This window comes from Rhododendron vialii, chromosome 12a (assembly GCF_030253575.1).
Source record: "Rhododendron vialii isolate Sample 1 chromosome 12a, ASM3025357v1".
Taxonomy (NCBI): Eukaryota; Viridiplantae; Streptophyta; class Magnoliopsida; order Ericales; family Ericaceae; genus Rhododendron; species Rhododendron vialii.
This window is the reverse complement of record NC_080568.1, coordinates 16,401,543-16,425,137: the sequence shown is the minus strand read 5'-3', so window position 1 is coordinate 16,425,137 and position 23,595 is coordinate 16,401,543. Positions and strand designations below refer to the sequence as shown.

The 23,595-nt window shown below is 40.1% G+C and overlaps 1 long non-coding RNA gene across 3 annotated transcripts; it reads left to right on the top strand.

The window, feature by feature from the left end:
• The first annotated feature begins 5,608 nt into the window (after positions 1-5,608).
• On the top strand, positions 5,609-18,786 carry LOC131310721 (uncharacterized). 3 transcript variants are annotated; one of them, XR_009195290.1, is made up of 6 exons: positions 5,609-6,634; positions 7,501-7,749; positions 10,530-10,655; positions 11,464-11,540; positions 17,376-17,488; positions 18,439-18,786. It is a non-coding gene; the product is annotated as an uncharacterized LOC131310721 (long non-coding RNA). The 3 variants fall into 3 exon arrangements; XR_009195288.1 differs by having other exon boundaries at positions 17,370-17,488; XR_009195289.1 differs by lacking the exons at positions 7,501-7,749; positions 10,530-10,655; positions 11,464-11,540 and having other exon boundaries at positions 17,370-17,488.
• The last annotated feature ends 4,809 nt before the right edge of the window (positions 18,787-23,595 follow it).

The following is a 23,595-nucleotide window of genomic DNA, read 5'->3' as shown; positions in this document are numbered from 1 at the left end:
AGTGAGTAAAAGACTAACTTTGATGGCGAGGAGAAAAATGGAACATTTAGTGAGAGAAAGTACCTAGAGAATATCTTTAGAGCAACATTCTTAAGGCTTGGGAATGGAAAGAATGAGTGGGTGAGTAATGAGAGAGAAAGAAAATTTAGGGAGAGGGGGAAGGACCCCTTTCTCTTTAGTGGAGATGTGTATTTATAGGCAAAAGACCATGTATTTTAAATTCAAATGAGGGAGGTATTTTCTGGGTGGGCTAGAAGTGCCTTTTCAGCTAAGCCATTTTGCAGCTGTGGCTCAATACAGACGTGGCTGACAGCTCACTGAGCCCGTCAGAACTTTTCCACAAAATGTCGTGTGGTTAACCTCATGACTGTGTGCAGCGTAATGAGCTTTATTACACCGTGCGGCGTATAAATGTTCCAAGCGGTATTTTGGGTTCAGTCCAGGGTTTATTGGGCTTATTTGGGTTTTTGGATTAAGAAAGTCTTTTATTCAAGCTCTCAAAGGTATAGTTTCCTTTATTTCATCATCGGGATGTTCAAAGAACCTCCGAGGTCTGGATTGGGGTGTCTAAAGTAGTCCCTCATTAACGGAACTTATAACGCCCCGAATTTTGGGTACGTTAAATAAAACATTTTATTGAAATAAAAACTGAGTCCGGCTCTTTTATTACAACAAAAACATAAAAAGGAGTACTTTTATTACAAACGGAAGGAAACTAAGGTTCCTAACTACAGCTCCGCTTGTTCTTCCATCACAGCTAGCTCCTCGGCTCCGAAGGCTTCCAAGGTGTAAAGTTCACCCTGTTCGTCTATGAAGTCTGACATATTATACCGGTGTCGCTACCAATATAATAGGCCAGGTCACCAAAAAGGCAACACCGTGAGCCATAAAGCTCAATAGAACTATCCAAACCCTCTAACCCTTAACTTATGGATGAAAGATCATAACAACAATTCTACTTTAGATCACGCATATAGTCCAAACAAGTATTCAAATCCACAATCCTTACTTGACTAACATTGTGTTCGTTACTTAGACTTATCGTAGACCATGTTTTTACTTCACTTTCCTTTTTACCCAAAAACTCTTTTTTAACTCACCCAACCTCGGTTCCGCCGCGCCAGTTTCCCGAGTATCCTCACAATGGTTCCGCTGCGCCGGGTTCCCATTGGCACACAACCGCATTGGCTCCGTACCGCGGATAACCAAGCACACACCCAACCTCGGTTCCGCCGCGCCGGTCTCCCGAGTATCCTCACAATGGTTCCGCCACGCCGGGTTCCCATTGGCATACACACACACAACTCACATAATGCACCCAAAACCGGTCATTATGTAGTTTCAAAATATTTCCTCCCTCGGATACACATTTTTTTATCTTCGTTAACACACCCTAGGTGCCATGTCTCTATTCTCTTGGTTTTCGTGTCACGTTACATGCATAGACTCCGTGGTGTAGGACTTTCCACATAAATGAGCATTTATAAATTCCCAAAATGAATACATCAATATTATCCAACTCTTGACCACATAACATGCTTGAATCATAATAACAACATCATGCATCTCATACATTCTTAAACAAAGATAACCTTATTTAGTTTAAACTTAATGATCAAAGTTACTTTCAAATGAACTTATTTTAGAGTTATGATACAAAACTACTTTATACTTAGGGTGGAAGATATGGATAACTACTTGGGATGGAAGATAAGGGGATCCTACATTATACTTAGGAGTAGGGATAAGGAATTTCTACCGTGCTTCTTGGCGGTAGTAGTCGGTTATGAAAATTCGGTTGTCGGTTGTGGATTTCGGCGGCGTAATGGCGTCGGTTTGCTTCGAAAGGAAAAGAGTTGTACTTTCTTTTCCTAGAAACAACTTTCTAACTTAACAAGCTACTTTAAAAGATCTAAAGGTGGTTTTGGAAGGTGGTGTAGTGGTTTCTCTCAAGAACACTCAAGAACATAAGAAAACTAGAACTTTGAAAGCAAGAACTTTTGGAATTTCTAGAGAGAAGTTGGAGCAATGGTTGAAGGTGTGAGTTCAAAGCATGGAATGGCTTCTATTTATAGGCCAAGCTCTCCCTCTCTCCCTCTCTTGGCCGGCCCCCCTCTCTCTCTCTCTAAGTCTCACTTCCTTTCATATGTCAAGGTTGATTGAAAGGTTGGAAGCTAACTTTGGTAGGCTTGCATGGCTACTTTGGTCCTTGGATTTGATCTTTGGAAGATATGTTGGAAAGGAGGAGACATGGGTACAAGATTCTTGGTTAAACAAATTGAAAGTTGTACAATGGAGGACAATGGAGTTAAGATTTGGCTAGGAAAAGAAATCACCAAAGATTGGAAGTACTTTGGAAGACTAATGTCAAGGTACACATCAAATCTTTCTTCTTCTTCCCTCCTCTTTCCTTCTCTCTCTCTCCCTCTCCCTCTCTCTCGGCCTCTCTCCTCTCTCTCTCTCTCTCTCTCTCTCTCTCTCTCTCTCTCATGTACTAGATATATATATATATATGTACTACTAATGCAAGACAAAAATAAAATAAAATAATGGGTACTTTTGTACACAAGATCAAACTAGCCTTTAAGGGTCAAGATTCTCCTTAATAAACTAACAATGGGTACAAGTGTACTAAGGCAATTTACATCATCCAAGTACTTATATACATATATACATATGTACTAATATACACTAGGGCTAAAAGGGTCAAGATTCTCCCAATAGACAATTAAAAGGTACAAGTACTTTAATTAATATAAAAATGTACTTTTGTACTCCCGGGAATCTTAACAAAATATTATTTAATGGGTTAAGTACTTAGTTGGAAGATGAACCCATTACCCAATGGATAATAAAACCCCTAACGGTTATTAATCAAAGGATAATAAGGTACGAGTACTTTAAATACTAAACTAAGTTTCTTTGAAAATGACTACATGTCCTTTTTATTACACATGTGTTTATATATATATATATGTACTTACCAAATAAAATAAATAAAAGGCTTTTGTCCAATGGGTAGAGATTACCCTAACGGTTATTGTCCAATGGTCCATAGTTACTAGGGTATTTTTATTAGTAAAATAATCAAAAAGTACTTTTCAAAATAATTATAAATGTCTATCATAGTACTTTGTTTAAATCTTTCAAAATCTTTTTAATATAAAGAATTGGGTTTCTATTATCCAATGGATAATAGTTCCCCTAACACTTATCGTCCAAAGGATAAAGAATAAAGTTAAAATAATAAAAGAAAACAATTAAACCGTTTCTAGTCTAGGGTTCAAAAGGTTCAAGATGGCAAAATGGTCCATCTATGGTTAGGGAAAAGTAACTAAGTGACTTTCTAGTTTGGTTACTCCATCAAGCCGGTTAGAAGCTAACTAGGCTTGCTAAGTAGGGCTTGAAAGTCAAGAAACGATTCTTGAGGGCTAAAGTGAAATTAGGGTTACTAGACGAGGATTACGATAATAAGGCGTTCGACTGCTTAAATACAAACCACAAGGAATCAAATAGAAAATTAACGAGCAATTAAGAGAAATTAAGAAATTTCAAATAACAACGAGATTTTTATTGAACGAAAAATCGGAGTTGTTACAGAACTCGAAAACCATTGGTTGGTACGAGTGACGGTTAAAGAATAGGCATCCCAATCCGTTGCTCTAAGGCCTTTAAACGGAGACAAAACACATGAAAACCAAAATGCAAGCAAATGACGATAGTGGTCGCGCTCGCGGAGCTGCCTATGTACCCTGTGTGTAGGGATCAGACCAACGTAGTTCAATCGGGACAATGCAAGCGAAATGAGTCCCAGAGGACAATTTGTGAAATCATGCAATAAACTTCAGAAGATTGAGTGCCTGTAGTGCTGTATGTTGCAAAAATTCGTGAAACGAGTCCTCAAGGGACTAAAATGCAAAACAAGTCCTCAGGGGATTGAAACGAGTCCTCGGGGGACTAAAATTGAGGCGAGTCCTCAGGGGACTAAAACGAGTCCTTGGGGGACTAAAATTGAGATGAGACCTCAGGGGACTAAAATTAAGACAAGTCCTCAGGGGACCAAAATGAGTGCTCAGGGGATTAAAATTGTGACGAGTCCTCAAGGGACTAAAATTTGAGGCGAGCCCTCGAAATGTGAATTTTGTGGCGAGCCCTCGAAAGGCAAAATGCAAAACGAGTCTTTATTGGATTGAGACGAGTCCTCGGGGGACTAAAACTGAGACGAGTCCTCAGGGACTAAAACTAAGACGAGTCCTCAGGGGACTAAAATTGAGATGAGTACTCAGGGGACTAAAATTTGAGGCGAGCCCTCAAAATGCGAATTTTATGGCGAGCCCTCGAAAGGCGAAATGCGAAACGAGTCCTCAAGGGATTGAGACGAGTCCTCAGGGGACTAAAATTGTGATGAGTCCTCAAGGGACTAAAACGAGTCCTCAGGGGACTAAAACGAGTCCTCAGGGGACTAAAATTCGAAGTGAAATTTGAGACGAGCCCTCGAGAGGCGAAATTTGACGAGTCCCAGAGGACGAAAAATTTGACGAGTCCCGGAGGACGAAAATTAATCCTTTGACCGAGGCACAACATTCTAAGAGATTCTTCTGCAAGACGGCTAAAATATTTGATTCCCAAGGGGGATATTAGTGACTGGGTGGGTTGATCATTTTCCAAGAAAAATAATTTAATCCTGTGGCACCATAACGCCATGCGGTTTAGCAGCGTACAACACGGTGTTTCAACTCCCCATGCAACTCTTCGATTTTCGAGAACAGTTGGCTGGTTTAAGGATATGCCCATTAATATAGGTGTGCCCTTTCAACGGCCAGGGCCTCTTTATAAGGATGGTGGTGCCTCATCCCATGCACCACAATCAAAATTCTCCAATCTGTTCATATCTCTTATACTTTTTTTCAAGAACAGGTTTTACTCAGTTTAGGAATGGCGAACGACAACTTGGTGGCGCGAGTGGTTTCCCTTAAGGCTGAAATGGGCTTTTATCAAAAGGAAATCGAGCAACTCAACGGACAGATTGCGAGGCTCATCTCCACGATTCGCGCCCTTTGTCGTGCGGTCTCCAATCTTCAGGACTTCGCCTTCGACCAACTAGATGACAAGCATGATCCTGAGTATGCACCGGAGTGCGGGTCTGACGATACCGCGAAGGATTCCGAGGGGAATCCGAACGGGTCCGACAACTGTTCGGATGGAGCGAATGACGCATTCGGCGGAGGGAGCGACTGAGGTGGAGGATGAAGAAGAAGAAAAGGAGGGGCAGTAGGATTTTCTTTGTTTTTGCTTTTCTTTTTTTTCTTCTTTTTTTTTTTTTAATGTAATGAAAAATCCCAGGGGTTACCCTGGTTTATGAATGAAATGAAAGTCCCCTTTTTCGTCCGTGTCCATCTAATTTCTTTTACTGTTCTTGCACAGAACGCGAACAAACCAATCGCCATGATTCTCGAATGTTTAAGAAATCGTTCTGAATTTGAACTGTCGAAACAGAAATTCTGCCGTGCGGGACTATCGAATAGCGCACGGCATACCAAATCTAGTTTGCTTCTTGAAAGACGGACCATTGAATAGGCACAGGGCCCAAAGCTGAATGCAACACTACAAGAAAATGTGGCTTTAGCGGCATTTTTATTACCGGCATGTAATAAAGTGCCACTAATACTAGTTATTCCTGGCATTAATAATCATGCCGGAAAATATTATCTTTAAACGGCATTAGTTATAAAATGTCGGTAAAAAGTACTTAAAAACGGCATTATTGTCTAAAATGCCGGTAAAAAGTACTAAAAACGGCATTATTGCAAAAGCCGGTTATAGTTGCAAATACAACAAAGCAAAACGACATAGTTTCGGGAAAACCCAGTCTTTTTGGGTCCAAAACACACTTAAATCACATCTCCCGCTGGGAATTCCCCAAGCACTTGCGATCTCCCGCTAGAAATCTCCCAATCACTTCTAGTATCTAGTATGCCTCTCCATTAGGGGTCCAAACGAAATCAGTGTGAGCCTCTCTCTCTCTCTCTCTCTCTCTCTCTCTCTCTCTCTCTCTGTGTGTTTCACAGAGCTCCTCTTTCTCGTGGATCTCGAAGATGGCAACAATCGACTTCGCAAATGTTCTACCTCAGTGGTTAGTAAACGAATCTACATTTTTCCGATTCCAATAGTTTAATCAATAGCACTCAATCTCGTTGAACCACTCTTCTTGTGTGATGAACCCTAGCTCCCACACGAAGAATCGAACCTCATAACTTGCGAAAAATTTTCCTTTCTGTTCAATAAGTTTCTTTTTTTTTTTAAATTCTTAGTTAAAGAGTCTTTCTTTCCATATGCGTATGTATGTGTGTGTATGTACACTTGTGTATGTGTGCTTAGTTGTGAAATGGATTGCTTCAATCGACTTGACTTGGTCTCATGCTCAGCCAAAGAAAAAGGTTTTGTAGCTTGGTCGACTGATTTTGTTAGGGCTTTTGTTCTGGTAAGATTTTGTATCTAGATCAACTGATTTATTAGGGATTGAGTTTCCTTAACGCTGATAGACTGAATCCTTAGGTTAATGCTGATCAACTGATTCCATTTGGCTAACAGCAGATCTACTGATTTCTGCGTACCTACTCTGAAATTCAAACCGGTAAATTCTTAACTCAGTTGTATCTTACTAGAAAAAAGTTTAACTGGTTATACTTTTAGGCCATATTTCTTTATATTTAGTTGAGAAATTGATTTCGTTTGGTTAAATGATGATATTCTTGCTCACCAACTTAAAACTGACTCTCTATTACATTCTAAAGTTATGCTATTCTCGAGAGGTAAGGTTCTGTTAGATATATATAGGATGTGTGGTTTTCTGGAACTTGTGGTTGGGAAACATGGTGGATAAATTTGAAGATTTAGGTGTTATGGCTATAATAGTACTCTCTTCGATGATGCTTTGTGGTTAATCTTTGATATGGAGTATGTGGAAACTAATAACATTCTATGTGATATTTCTATGCTCCATCCACCCCATCTCAATCTTTTGCAAGCTAAAACTGACATAACATTCTATATAAATGATCGTTTATGACTACAATCCTCACCATGAGGGGTTTCAAAATCGTTCATATGAAAATGGTCATTCCAATTCACCCTTCTTGATTGTATCTACTTTTTAATCATATATTACTTGGCTTTTAGCCTTGTAGAATGTAGCTGATATTTGGTAGTCAATCGTACAATTTTTTTGTTAAGTATCAATCTGTACAGTTAATGTTTTTCAGATAAGTTTGTTTGTTTTACTGGTTTAGTTTGTTTTATGCCCAATCCACGGGCAATCAGTATATTTGGTGTTGTCTTCAAAGACAAGACTGGTCTCTTTCTCATCATTTGCTTTCTAAGATGAACTTTTGTAATACATATGTCGAATTCTATCAGCGTGTGAGTGTTGCTTTAATAGAGGCCACATTCATATTAGGTGATATTGATTGGAATATCAACTCATTTATATCGTGTTTTCAGCTTTATGTTGCATGCATGGGCTCTAATGCTGGGGAAACTGTGCATTTAGCTTTCTAGAATGCCTTGGTGTAAATCAAGATGTTGGTCAAATCCAAAAAAAAATAGGTTGCACTTGGAGGACTGGTTTTGTCTTCCGTCTCTTCGCTAGTTCATTTGCTTCTAGCCAAGTATTCAAGTGCTGATCTAGTATGCTGCAGTGCAATAACAGGGTTTACTGAGGCTTTAAATGTGAACATCGAAGGGAGACAGGTAACACACTTATTCCTGTTCTTTATTACTGTTTTCATAGTTTTCATGATACTCGTTGTCCTGATAGATTTCATTTTCATCTTTAATCTCGTCATATATTCTGTCTTTTAGCTGATTTGGACTTTTTGAGAAGTCTTTAATATCATCTTAACTTTTACCTGAATGTTGTACTTTTCATTCTTATCCTTTGCGATGGCTATTATTATGATATGTTCATTAACTAACATAATGATCCCTCTAACTTGTTTGTGTTTTCTGTAACGCCCCGAATTTTGGGTACGTTAAATAAGAAATTTTATTGAAAAATAAACTGAGTCGGGCTCTTTATTACAACAAAGCTTAAAAGTACTTTTATTACAAACGGAAGGGAACTAAGGTTCCTAACTACTGCTCCGCTTGTTCTTCCATCACAGCTAGCTCTTCGGCTCCGAAGGCCTCCAAGATGTAAAGCTCACCCTGCTCATTTATGAAATCTGACATATTATACCAACGTTGCCACCGATATAATATGTCAGGGTCACCAAAAAGGCAACACCGTGAGCCACAAGCTCAATAGAACATCTCATCCCACTGACCCTTTAAACTTAACAATTCGTAGAACAATAACTCCTTTATTATCGTTGTGTCCAATATTTCAGAGTTTCTCCTACGCGACTCATCGTAGACTGTGTTATCATTTTCCACTTTAATCAACATTTCAAAAATCATTTGTTTAACTCACCCAACCTCGGTTCCGCCGTTCCGGGTTCCCGAGTATCCTCACAATGGTTCCGCCGCACCGGCTTCCCATTGGCACACAATTTCATTGGCTCCGTACCGCGGATAACCAAAGCCACACACCCAACCTCGGTTCTGCCGCGCCGGTCTCCCGAGTATCCTCATAATGGTTCCGCCGTGCCGGGTTCCCATTGGCACACACACACACAACTCGCATTATGCACCAAAACCGGTCATAATGTAGTTTCAAAAATATTTGTTTCCTCGAAATACATTCCCTTTCATTAACCACACCCTAGGTGCCATGTTTCTACTTTCTCGGTTCTTGTGTCTTGTTCTCATGCATTGACTCCGCAGTAGAACTTATCGCATACGTAAACATAAATCATGTAACGAAATCTTGAAACCAACAAGCAAGATCATCCAATTCTATATCCCCTAACATGCTCATGTTACTAGAAAACAAGTAGTGCAAACAATTCATGCATAAAACTCATGTTATCAAAATTTAAACTTATCTTGCGATCCAAACTTATTAACGAGAAGTAAACTCATCTTTAAAGCATTATCCTATAAACTAGCAAGTATAGGCTTTTAAACAAAAGGTAGGATATATAAGTATATCGGATTAAGGGTCGGGAAATCCTACCTTACTTCTTGGCGGTAGATTAGGTAGGTTTTGGTCGTCGGTTTTGCGATTCGGCAGTGTAACGGCTCCGGATTGCTTCGAAAGGAAGAGAGATGGACTTTTCTCTTCCTACAAACAACTTGCTAACTAAATTAAGCTACTTTTAGAGATCTAGTGGTGGTTTCTCTCAAGAACTCTCAAGAAACACAAGAAAACAAGAACTTTAGAACTAAGAACACTTAGAATTTCTAGAGAGAAGGAAGAGCAAGGCTTGAAGGTGTGAGTTTGAAGCTTGGAATGGCTTCTATTTATAGGCCAAGACTCCCCTCTCTCTCTCTTTCTAGCCGAATCTCTCTCTCTTTCTCTCTATATCTCACTTTTCTTTCACTTGTCATGGTTGATTGATAGGTTGATGGGTGAAGTTAAGGCTTGCTTGCACACTAACCACCTAGTTTTAGGCTTGCATGGCTAGTTTAGTACCTTGGATGGAACTATGGAAGATATGGAGATAGAGTTGTACAAGATTTCGTATTTAAATAACAATTCAAGGACAAAAGGTGATAGATTTGGAAGATATTCATCTCAAAAGTTGAAAGGATGAAAGAATATCAAGGTACAAGTCTCATCCTCCTTCTTTTACCTTCTCCCTTCCCTCTCTCTCTCTCCCTCTTCCTCCCTCTCTCTCTCGGCCTCTCTCCTCTCTCTCTCGGCCTCTCTCTCCTCTCTCCCTCTCTCTCTCTCTCACCCACATATATATGTATATATATGTACTAAGGAAGACTAATAATAATAATAATTAAGCAAGTACATAAGCACTAAGATTCTAGGGTGGGAAAGTCAAGATTCTCCAATTATACTAATACAAAAGGTACTAGTACTTAATTAATATAATAGTGTACTTTGTACTCTCGAGAATCTTAATAAAGGATTAGTTTAATAGGCCTAGTACTTAGTTGGCAAGACTAACCTATTGACCAATGGGTAATAAATCCCCTAATGGTTAATAACCAAGGGATAATAAAGGACAAGGTACTTATATAATAAATTAAGCTCTTAGAAAAGACTACATGTCCTTTTGCATGTGGCAAATACACATGTGTATATATACATGTACTTAACAAGATATAATAATGGAAAAGCTATTGTCCAATGGGTAAAGATTACCCTAACAATTACTGTCCAATGGTTAATGGTTGAAAGGTAACTAAATGGTTAACTAGTTTCGTTATACCAACTATTTGGTTGAAAATTGACTAGGCATGGCAATTAGGGTTTCTAGTCAAGGAATACGGTGATAAGGCGTTCAATTACTTGAATACAAACTACTAGAAATCAATAAGAAAACCATCGAGCAATCAAGAGAAATTAAGAAATTTCGAATAACAACGAGATTTTTATTGAATGAAAAATCGAAGTTGTTACATTTTCTTTCTAGCCCATCCTTCCCTCTCACTTAGCTGAGTATCAGAGCCTCAGATGTCGGGTAGCATTTCATGCACTTCGTTTCCGCCCAAGAATTTTGGCATTGGGACACCTAATGGTGGAAAGGTAAGAAAATTTTGTTGCTTGGTTTTTTGTGGGCAACAGAGAAACATGAAGTATTCTTTCTTTGTATGGGAAACTAACATCATTCAGTCATTTCAGCTTTTCCCTCTAAATACTTGGGCCTTAAGTTTTTCCAGCATCTTTTGTACAAATCTATCTAATATCTATGTGGGAGGATAGATTTGCATCTTAAGTTCAAAAATATGAACCAAGTGGTTGAAAGACTTGTGTGGAAGATCAACAAATGTTCTATGGTTAGAATAGCGACATGAACATGCTGACTGTCCCACTTCAGTTGTCCTACCTTTGGTCTTGCTAGTGTGAGATGAAAAAAATCCAGTTAAGAATGCTTGACAATGGTTAAAAATTTGATTATGGAATCTGCTTTGGCCTGTGTGTATGACTGATATTTCATGCATTATTGAGCTCGAAAGTTTTAATCGTAGTAAGAGGCCACTGTCCTTTTTTTTTTCCGCTGGAGTTCAAGAGGTTTAATCGTTCCATAATTTGGTATGGAACTCTCGGATGGAAGTCGTGTTTAGTTGATTTAGATTATGACTTGCATTGAGGCATTCAAGTTTGAACCTAAATTCCGGGCCACTCGGGGACACCATTAATTGCGCACTTAGAATAGGTAGTCCTATTCATGATGTATTGCATCAATTGGGATATGATTCTTTATCTGTTGGCTGGATTTAGCTTTCTCTCGTGAAATGAATTTTTTGCTCTTTCTTGAACTGCTATTTCTTTTTGTTGTAACATTTTTCTTTCAGTTGGATGATTGATTTGAAATTAACTTTTCCATTACAAGTTACGAGCTTTAGGCCAACCTTACCTTGCTTTCAATCCTGGCGTTGTGAGAGATACCTTGGCATATCATGGCCGCGCTGAACTTTTTCAGGTTAGTTTCCCAATTTTCCACTATAACAAAGTTGGTCTATTACGACGAAATCTAGCGATGAAAATATATTTCATCGCTAATTGCATACAATTTGCGAGGAAGTTTAAAATTTGTCGTTAATGGTAAAAGTGGGCTGTATGTTAGGCGAGGAAATATATTTTGTCATTATTTGGGGCACTTACTTGACGAAATTAGTTTTTTCATCGGCAAACTACGAGAGACACAGTCACACAGCTGACAACTCCATCTTTTCCTCGCAAACAATTCCCCTCAAAAAAAAAAATTCCCCTCCAAATCTTTTGGCGGGCCCAGAGGTGTGAACCGGCGGGCACTGAAAATATGGTGAGGAAAAAATTCGTCGTTGGTTAAATTAGGGTTTTTTAAAAACAAAAAAAGGGTATTAATCTGTACGCTCATCTATTCACCACCGACATAACCAAATTGAAGAAGCTCAAACAAGGTTGGGCGATCTGAACAAGAATCTGGAGATATTAAAGAAACAGAGAGCGACTTCTTGTGTCCGATCGAATAACTCCATCTCCTACTATGGATCCCTCTTCTCTTGTTCTTTCCGATTCATTCTTTCGTAATCGACGGGTTCTTGTGTTTTTTGGTTAATCGATTTTCTCTTGTTTAGAATTTATTCACTGTGATTTTGTTTATCTCATTTTTTCTTTCTAGCCGAAGATGAAAGATGCCCTGGGATCATTGCATAGAAGGATACCTTTCTCTCTTTAAACCCCAAGGGGAACAGAGATGAAAAATGACTTTCATTTTTGTTATATCTGACCTGTTAAAGGTGGATTTTATCTGATTCACTTTCCCTATAGGGCATGCTCTATGTTTATTTCAAGGAAAAAAAAAAGATGGAGATTCTTCTCCAATCTACGTAAAGACTTGATGGCTCGGGTCTGGATCGATTAGTTAGTTGGGATAGCCCAGGGAATAGATTTGATGGAGCCAGGTTCAGTTGCTTAGCTTGCCACTCGATCGACCTTTTCAGATAGGAGGCTAGGGTATGTCGAATAGAAAGATAAAGGGACCATCCGTGAAGGGTTGGAGCAGGGTGTTCTTTCCGGTAATCGACGGATCTCGCGGTTGAGTATTTATTATGTGGGTTGCTTATTGGAATATTCGATTCGATTTATTTTTGTAAGTGGTTTTCTAGGTTCCAGTGACTTACAAGTTGAAAGCTTGTAAAAGTTAAGGCAGTTAAGCCCCTAGTCCATTACACCTCCAACACAATCTATTCAACTCTGTGACCCTTTGATTGACAGATCCCATTTTAGAAAGACTTTGCATGTGGCCCATTAGTATATGCCTTGCCTACCCCAATAGGTTTTTACGCTCGCACTCTAAATTCTCGTGCCACAACTGCACAATTAATCCTCGCTCTTTGCTCGCACACTTAATTCTCACTCTCAGGTTTTTTAGTAGTTTAAAAAGTTTTTCAAAGATGCTTTCACAATCGCAATCGCATTCCCACATGGTCCCGTGCATTATGTGACTTACGTTGTGTGTGAGGGGAAGATGCCCATGGGACCCTCAATAATATGTTGTAGGGTGTGGGTTTATGCTTATATTTCTCATTTGACATGGGAATTTGGTTATGACTTGTGCTCATAGGAATCAATCCCTATGTTGTTATGTATATTATGTGTTTTTGGTTCTTAAATAGAAGTTGACTTCAAAAGATCAATAAGTGAAGTGTGGGAGTAAAAATGAAAATATTGTAGTTTGTTTAATGAATGTTAATTACTTCTGGTATTTGTTCTATTAGACAAAATAATTGATATCTCATCGTGTTGTTTCCTGATGGCTTATTCATTTTTGAAGTATTGATTTCATGTGGAGTTTTGGTGTCTTATTCTACCTATATATGTATATATGTCTCCTTTTGTGATATTTAACTTTGTCTACCATGATTATACTCGAATGCATGTTACTAGTTTCAAATACAAATTTTCGAACCTTATATTTCCATTGTACTAGTCCAGATTCAATAACTTTTATGGTCACTTGAGCAAAGATTGGGAACTCAATTATATGTGTCAGAACAATGTGATATTGTTTCAATGTGAATGGTGTAATACAAACAACACCGGCAGAAATAGAACAATATGAACTGAAAGATACAAAATGGGGTGAACCTTGGCAAGTCATAGAATGGGTCCAACATAGGGGTGTGTTTGATGTACTCGAGGTGGGTAGTGGTGAAACATTTCATGCTCCAGAATCTGGTGATGCGTTCCAATAAGAGAACATGAGATCAGCTGTGCCGATTGACATTCAAAGCGATATCCAATGTCATAGGGATGATGTTGATGCCAAGGTAATTTCGGGCTAGTGCCATCAGAGGGAATATTGGAAGGCAACATAGAGGCAAAAGCTGATGAAGCGCAAGAAATATTTGAGGATGATATGGATTATGATATGTAACTTATTGGCTATGCTTTATATGTGGATGAACGTTCGTGTCCTCTTGTTGGTGATTAGTAATTGTTTTGAACTCATGAAGTTATTGATGTCAATATGTGAATGAATGTTCTTTTTGTCTTCCTGTTGGAAGTTAGTAATCTTGTGGAACTCATGAATCTATTTATGCAAATCTTTACGCTATGCACTTTTTTGTTAATCTAAATAAGAGATTAGTTCGTGTCTTGTTGGGATCATTGTCTTTCTCTACCTTATGATCTGTCATTTTATTGTTTATAATACATAACACATCCAAAAGCGGTAAACAATGGGTGAAACCAGGCGACCTCACAAAACAGAAGCAAACTGATTACGAGAAGAAAAGAAAAAAGAAAGTCAAGGCAAATGAAACTAGGATGAAAGCTTTGGGGTTAAAGCATATACCAGCTTCTTTAAGCGGTTTCGTTCAATACGTACCTGTGAAGGGGAATGGCAAACGAATCAGGGCTGCGCCGAATGATGACTACAGTTTACCTGGTAATGAGGATGACAGTGATTATGACTCTGATGACTCTTTTGAGCAAGAGGTACTATGTGGCTACACATAATCTATTAATTATGAAATCCACTTCATTTATTACTTGACAAGATGTGTTATCATGCCTTATCAAGTCAATGGACATACTCATGCTTTAACAATTTCCACTTATACTTTTCTTTATCATCAAAGTTTCTTCTTCTACTCATTCTCCATCATTTTTCATTGTCTCTTGGTATTTTAGGTTATAAGGACGCAAGAGGCACCTGAAATGCAACGTGGAACATCGCATCTTCAGCGAGCCCCTACCAGAAACCAACATGACATGAGCCGTATCACTGAGAGGGAGATGCGATCGACTACCTAACCCCCACAACCTCTTGATGCTGAGCAAGAGATTGAGGCAGTCCCTTTTGTAGCACCTATTGGTAAGCTTTAAAAGTTATTTACTTTTTTCTTTTGACAATATATTTAAGCACTACTTTTGGCGCTTACTTTATTTTTTTGCTCAAGCTTGGCACTTACTATATTAACATAGCTTCATTATAACAATAGTTGCTGAGAGACCTATCCGTGGCCCGACACGAGGCTTGATGGTTCAACAAATATTTGACAAAGAAGGAAAGCTTCTTGTTTCTATCCCATAGTGTTTTCGTGCACCTGTTGGAAAGTATGCTTGTAAACTTGCAACAAAGATTGGTGTAGAGGTTTGGACAAATTTGGAAGATCTCACTATCCGTAGATGGAAAGCAGCAGATGAAAGTGTGAAGGCACATATGCTTCAACGCATTAAGGTAATTACAATATTTGCTTATTTACTTAAATCGCAATTCATATTAATCAATACCTTTGCTTTTGGCTTTGCTAGGATCGATTTAACTTGGAGAGAGATCCCATAGATGTTGATAAGGCAGTGGCAAGACGATTTGGGCGTAGACTGAGCCATTACAGCCATACGTTGTACAGAAAGTACAAGAATCTTAAGACTACTAAAGGGGTAGAGTATGCCAGAAGCCACCCACCATCTGGCGTCAGTCTCGAGCAGTGGATCAGTCTAATTGATAAGAAATGGAGTGATCCCAAATTTCTGGTAATTCATAGAGAGCCAAAAAGTTAAAGAGAAGCTCTATATTGGTTGTTCTGCATCTGTCTAAGTTATGAATATTAGAATGTGCAAGTGAAAGTAACAGTAAGTCAGTAACCATGAAAAACAATATGTGCTTGATGAACGTAAAAGCCATATGTGATCAGATGACTTTCATAGTTTCATTAGATACATTGTTGGATTTAGTGTGATTTTCTTGCCTTTGACAAGTTTCAGGGTGCTCTGTAATTTCCTAGGGGTGATTGAAGTTCTAGCCTTTCCTCTAGAATTCAACCTTGTTCTCATGTTTTGTACGTAGTGTTCGGAGTTTTCATTTATTGTTGGCCATATTTGTCTAAAGTATAACAGTAAACGCTTAAAATTTAGGACTTTCATGTTGGGTGCTCTCACAAATGAGAAAGTCTATCTAATGGTGACATAGGTTTTTTTTCTTGGGTGTTAACTTGTATGTGCACCTTATGTTTTGGATATGATGAAATTATTTTTGACTAGTATATATAATGTTAGAGCGGCTTTTGGTTGAATCATTAATGAGAATGCATTGAATCTACTACATATGTGTTAGGTTTTGCTCATAAGTTTCACTTTTAACTGGCTTTAGGCTCCAGTTATATGTACACTGGCAAGTTAATATCCAAACATGGTAATGATTTTCTTTTGTTTCGCATTTGCAGATTGGATATGCACAAGGTTGGTGGAATATATGAGAAGGCCAAGATCTTTTTGTGTTGATACTTCTTTTTGTTATGATGCGCCGTCCAACAACTTTCCTTTTTGTTTCGTGTCTTCGACCACTACTCAATTAGTGCATCACTTATTTTATTCTCAATATTTAGTTAACTCAGTTGTTTTTGGACCGTGAATGGACACCTTGAAACTTTTGTTAAGCTGTTAATGGTAATATGAAGGTTATTAGTCCTATTTCTAAAGATTCTTATGTTGAATCATTTTTTTTTTTCATTTGTGTAAAATTTTGTTGATCGGATGAGGAATACTTTCCTCGCTGTTGGATTTTCCAAAAAAAGCATAAATTACTTTGCGCGGAATTATTTCGTCAGTAAGAGAATTGATGGCGAGGAATTAATTCATCGGCAATGGGAATAAAATAGCGAGGAAGTAATTCGTCTGCCATGGGAATCCATTGGCGAGGAATTAATTCGTCAGCCTTGGGGAGCCATTGACGAGGAAAAATTGTTTTTCGTCGTAAGGAGTCTTTCGCGTGAAACATAGATCAAGGAATGGGGCGAGAATTTTTTTTCGTCAACAATCACTTCGACGACGAAAAGCATGTAATTGCAGACGAATTTTTTTCGTCGTCTTAGACCTTTTTTGTTGTAGTGTTCTCCTTGTTTTGTTGGGTATTTGATTATGAGCTTGCCGGTTCAGTACGAAACCTATTTCCAAGACCAAGATTAGCTGTTAGAGCATACAGACCATCTTGATGTGTTGGACAACATAAGTAGTTTGTGGTCCAACCCTGCTTTAGAGCTGCTTAGGGTCCATATCGAGGTAAGTATTGATTTCTTTTAATTTGATTGTGCTTTCCATGACCTTGTAGTTCTTTTTAACTGGTTGACACTCAAGTCTTTCTGGTTAATATGATGGGAATGAGTAAATGGTACTTACCCATCTCAAATTATATGACTTGCTTTTATGGAATTTATGATCTATTTCAATTAGTTATATGTATCTAGTTATGCAAATTTATTTATTGTCATCCTCTCTTTTTTTGGGCCGCATTCACGTAATGCTTTTGGTATATGGTGTTTAGATAAAGCTTGATGACTAGCAGAAGCCAACGCGGTGGAAGAAGCTCGAAGGAAAGCAGAAGTGGAAGCCAAAGCTGAAGCCAAAAGGAAGAGAGAAGCAGCACACCTAGCTCTGCAAAAGGTAAACTAGAACCTATCATACTGCAAAAGCAGAAGCTAGTCGCAAAATGTGACCTTCTTTGTGGAAGCCTAATAAATGTATTTGAAATTTTAATTTGCTCAAACTGATGGGATGAAGAACCTTTTGGCCATGATTTGCTCAAACTAATTGAGTTTCCTCTTGGTCATGATTTCATTTGGACCATTAGAAACTGAAACATGTATTACTTGTACCAGTTCATGCATTTGGATGTTCTGGAACTTGAACGTGAATACTTTTTCTTAATGCTTTGCTTGATATCAGTGATTCAAGATGATTGGATTGGGCTTTCATAGAATTAGCTAGGCTAGATAGACTGAGTGAATGTGTTCAGGCAACTAGAATGGTCTTTCTACTCTTCATGCACCGTTAAGCTCACTGCCTGGTTGACTAAATATTTTGATTACATTCATTGGTCTTTCTGCTCTTCATGCACCGTTACACTCTGCAAGTTTTTCTAGAGATAAGTGAAATCCGTGGAATAATAGCTGGGACTAATTTTTAAAGTTGATGCTTTTGTTTAAAAGTAGCCTTAAAAAAATGACCGAAAGTAATAGCTAGGATGCTGAAGTTGGTGTATAAGTATTGGAATTAGTGTTCAAACCATGAAATGCTATTATACTAGGTTTATGTTATTATAGATCCATCTTAGGAATGGTGTTTGATTACTGAAGGTTGTTTTCATCATGGAAAGTTTATGGTTATTATTCATGTGGTGGCTTTGACATTGTTGAATAGTAATTTTGGATAGTTGAAAACTTGCTATTATGTTGTACCGTGTTTTTAGGCACAGCCTATTCCTAGAAGTGTGATATGTTTGATGCATGTGTCATGTATCTTAAAACTTACTGATTATATAGGATGTTATGGACTATATACACACGCACATGCATGCTTGTTTATAAACTTGTAATTGTTTCTTGTATTTGTAGGTTGATAGGACGTAGATAGACACGGACATGCAATAGGAATGATGGGAAATCTTCCTGATTATGACAACTGTTTTTGGTCTTTTTGTTTTGGAGATTCGCAACCAAAAGCATGTTTTGGGTTTTTGTGTTGCTTTGGTTAGTAGGATCTTTTGTATTTGGAGATACACATGCAATTGGAACTTGTATTTTGACGCTTTGGGTTTGATTTTCACATTGGCATTCTATGCCCCGCATTGTTATTTTGTTGCTTTGAGAATTGTCTTTTACAATGTCCAATTTACTTATATATGTAACTTGCATTTTGGATTTGCTAGTTGAACTTTTGCAAGGAGAAAATATAGTTTGTTGTCAAAAATGGTACCAGGTTTGGATAATTTGTTAATGAAGAAAACATGTTTTAAAAAATGAAAAATTAAAAAAAAAAAGAAGGTTTAGCGATGGTTTAGACATAAAAATGGTATTTGAAAAATGCCGGTAAAAGTTAATAAGAACCACGACTCTTATAAAATGCCGGTAATACTACCTTTTCCGGCATTTGCATCAACCGTCGATAATAATAGTATATTCGGCTATTTTTTTGCCGGCGCTTTAGAAATCCCTGGAAACCCAACAACAAATGCCAGCTTTATTTCCGGCATTTGTACAAAAGCCGTTTATGTATTACCCACACTTGTTTGAGCGGCATTTTTTATTTTTGTCAACAAATGCCGGGAATACTATTACCGGCATTAATTTCATCTTTACTGACGTTTATGGAATGCCGAAAAAAGCATAATTTGGCGTAGTGATGCTGGGAATCCAATCATTTTTTAAACAAGGTTCAGGACCCAAAAATTATGCATGTCAGGTTGATATGCCATGCGTGCATCATTAAATGCCACGCGGCGGTATGAGTTTTGAACCCGGTCTAAATTCAGTTCCAGACGAACCGATTAGAGGGGTATATACGATGAGGCATACACAGTACGCCCCACCATTCAAAATCTGTCTCTCGCACCTTCTCTCTCGTCTCTCTGCTCTCTCTCGTCTCTCTCTTGTCTCTCTCATCTCTCTCGTCTATCTCTGCTCTCTCTTGTCTCTCTCATTGTGATCATGGAGCCTAGCGAGGTACCCGGTGGTGATCAACCACCAAGGGTTGAGGTTACACCACCCCTGGTTCCTCCGCAGGGTGATATGGTGGTCTAGGATATTCCAAAGACCGCGGGGGTCCCAGTTTCGACTGACACGGCCGAGGGGGCCACGACCTCGGCCACCGGGGTGGGTAGTGATGGCGACGATAGTGAAGGGGTAGCCGGCGATGGTCAAGGCACGGAGGGCTCGGGTGCAATGGAGCCAAGGGGTGAGAACAAGGCCATGGGCCGAATGGAGGGTGCGGGTGGTTCAGAGGAGAGGGTCACGGAGGCCCGTGGTGGTGGTAGTTTAGAGGGGGCAGCAGAGGAGACAGAGGCCTTTCCCGTGTGGGTGTCTCGGGTTAATTTGGGAAAGGCCCCCATTGTCGAGGAAGAGCCAGTAGAAGAGCAGAAGGCACCGGCGATGTTTGTAGGCAGTGGTGTAGGTCCAGGGTCATCGCGGCACATTGGTGTGGGCGATTACTTGGAGATGACATCCTTAGAGGACTTAGTAGAGACCTTACGGGGGGTGCCTGGACTGGCAGCGGCCTTGCTTGAGGCTCGGGAAAGGGAGCTCTGGGCCAAGCTCGAGACTGCGGCTATTAGGGAGCCGCAGGTTGAGGAGGAGGCATGGGCGGATGAGGAAGGGGTGTTGGTTCCACGGAGGACCGTGGTGGATGAGGCGACGGCTGCTCTCGAAAGCCGAAAGGCTCATGTTGAGGAGGTGATGGCTCTTGGAAGCCTGAGTGCTTACGATGAGGCGACCTACGTGCCTTTCCGATACGTAGTGGTGCCTTCACTTTTGGATGCCTACCAGCTTGAGAGGGCTGTTTACAACGAGTCCTTGGTTCTGTGAGATCCTCAACGGCACTTGTCTTTGCGACGAGCCAAGGTATATCTTTATACTTGCATTTCAATACAATGTACAATACTTTTCCACTCCTTGCTTTGAACAATATGCCTGCTTATTGAATCTTGACATTTATTGCAATAGGTGGTGGGAATCTCATGCTATGGCGGTGAGGCCGACATGCCGAAGTTTAGGGAAAGGCTCCCAGAGGCCTCGAGGGAGATGGTGAAGGAGGCAGGCTTTAAGGAGTTTGTGAGAATACTGACGAGGGCGATCAACGATCGCCAGGTGGTGAGGGCCCTTGTCGAGAGGTGGTTGAACACGACAAACTCGTTCCATTTCTCTTTCGGTGAGATGACGGTGACGCCTTTGGACTTTGCAGCGATCATCGGGCTGAGGGTCAGAGGTGACCCCATATCCTATGATTTCTTACTTGTTTTTCTCTCTTTTATAGATTTGGCTTTATGATAAGGTGGATGTGCTGACCATCCATCCTAGTAATTGGGCGTACGAGACTAGGTTGTTGTCCTTGCGATGTTTTAAGTTTGCGGACAGACGAGTTTCTGAGTGGGTCAACTTCTTCAGGCATCTATGAGCTGAGACTATTTCTTGGAAGTGTCTGTGGCTAGACCTTCCCCCTACGACAGTGCACTTCATGGGGCTCCAGTGGGTCGTTCTTGCTGGCTTGGAGGCTTTCACTTTCTATATTCCCTACCAGATTCAGCGTCAACTTGGCCTTAGACAAAAGGCCCCTGCAGAGGTTGTGGTAGATGTCATTTTGCCCCTCTTTCGTCATTCCGTTCTTGGCAACTATCAGCAATTCTGGGGGACTCGCGAGGTGACTGATGCGCATCCTTACCCATCATGATGGTTCGCAGGAGCTACCGGAAGTGGCTCATGAGGGATATTGCTACGAGGGCTGGGGCTCAAGGAAACTGACTCAATCCTACTACCCTGACCATGGAATAAATTGTGGACCTGTTTTCATCATGTTGCACTTTTGTTTTTGAAAGTCATGCTCAGCCTTATGTATTAGAAGCAGTTATCATAATAAAATGAGTCGCGGAGGGTTTCCCCCTCTTTGATTCAATGCTTTGAATTCTTATAACCTGGATTTTTATTTTGACTGATCATGACCGGGCCTCAGAGCAAGGCTGCCTACGTATCCTTATAGCAAAGGAATCAGGTCATAACATAGTTCAGGATAGGGTTCGCTTTGGTTTTGACACTCTCCTTTTGCGCTCTAAATTTTGCCTAGTACTGCCCTTTCGGGTTTTCAGCCTAGCGAGCTCATCAATTATACACCTTAATTTTTGCCTAGGATGCCCTTCCGGGTTTTCAACTTAGCAGGCTTTCGCTCTAATTTTTGCCTGGGACTACCCGCCCTTGCGATTTTCAGCTCAGCGAGCTTCTCTTAGGGATAGTAGCGCTTAAGCTGATCCAGGTTTACTAGAGTTGAAAATTCGTTCCAATCCAAGTTGACTAGAGTTGAAAATTTGTTCCCGTCTAAGTCAATGAGCTATGTAGCTCCTCTGGACAGGATGGTTTTGATGATGTACGGCCCGGACCACTTTGGTCGGAACTTTCCACGTGGATCGTAAACTGGTGCCCGAATTTCTTTTAAAACCATATTGCCTTCTGACAAGTCCCTAGACTTCACCTTTTTATTGAACGCGCACGCAATTCTCCTCTGATACCCTTGAATATGATAAACGAGCCCTCAACCGGCGTTCGTCGAACAACATGAGCTCTTCAAATCGATTGCTTAACCAATCTGCCTCCTGAACCTCACACTCGATCATAGTTCGAAGAGATGGAACTTCCAACTCAATGGGAAGTACAGCCTCCATACCATAGACCAAAGAGTAAAAGGTTGCCCTTGTTGGTGTACGTATGGACATGCGATACCCCCATAAAGCTAGCGGCAACTGCTCATGCCAATCTCTTGTGGATTGAATGGTCTTTTCCAGAATGGTTTTGATTATTTTGTTAGCTGCTTCCACGGCTCCGTTGGTTTGTGGCCGGTAGGTTGTCGACTTGTGTACTTGGATCTGGAACTCGTCCAGGACTTCCCTGGCTCGTCCCTTGAAATGATCCCCATTGTCGGACACGAACGCTTGAGGGACTCCATACCGGTAGATGACATTTTGCTTGATGAAGTGAGCAACTTGTACTGCGATTAAAGTGGCATAAGAAGCAGGTTCTACCCATTTTGTGAAGTAATCAATGGCCACCAAAATAAACTTGTGACCGTTAGATGCCGCTAGCACAATCTTTCCTATGACGTCGATTCCCCATACTAAGAAAGGCCATGGCGAGGTCATTTGATGCAGTTCGGATGGTGGGACATGCGTGAGGTTGGCATGAATCTGTCATTTGTGGCATCGTCGTACGTATTTCACACATTCTGTTTCCATGGTGGACCAGAAATATCCTTGCTGGAGGATCTTCTTGGCGAGTATCATGCCGTACATGTGAAGACCACACACACTTTCATGGATCTCTTCCATTACTCTTTTTTGTCTCTGCACCATGGATGCATAACTTATGCATGCCGCAATGCGACCGCTGGTATAGATTTCCTCCGTAAATGATGTACTAAGCTGCCATTCTCTGGAGAGCGATTTTGTCTTTCTTGCTAGCTTCAATGGGGTACTCTTCTCTTTCCACGAATCTCCAAATGTCATAATACCAAGGGTGACCATCTTCAGGCTCGTTAACAACCATGACATGCTGGTATACCGATGTGTCCCTTTGTTCGATCACAATTGGCCTTAGCTTCACACCAATAGGAATTTCAACCATGGATGCCAGTGTTGCTAAGTCGTCCGCAAATTGATTCTTGAGCCTTGGTACATGAGTAAAAGTTACCTTGTTGAAGTGAGGGATAAGATCCTCAAGATCTTAATGGTACGATTTTAGCTTTTCTTCTTTGACTTTCCAATCACCATTGGCCTGTGACACTACCAGGTTGGAATCCCCTACTACTTCCAATTTCTCTGTACCAATTTCAATTGCTGCTTCCATACCTACAATGCAAGCCTCGTACTCTGCTTGATTATTAGTGACCTCAAATTTAGCTTGAACGCGAGCGGAATGTGAGACCCATCGGGTCCTATTAGCAACATGCCAATTCCAAACCCTTTCTGATTAGCAGCTCCATCGAAGTACAACTTCCAAACATCTTCAGCTAGAGTC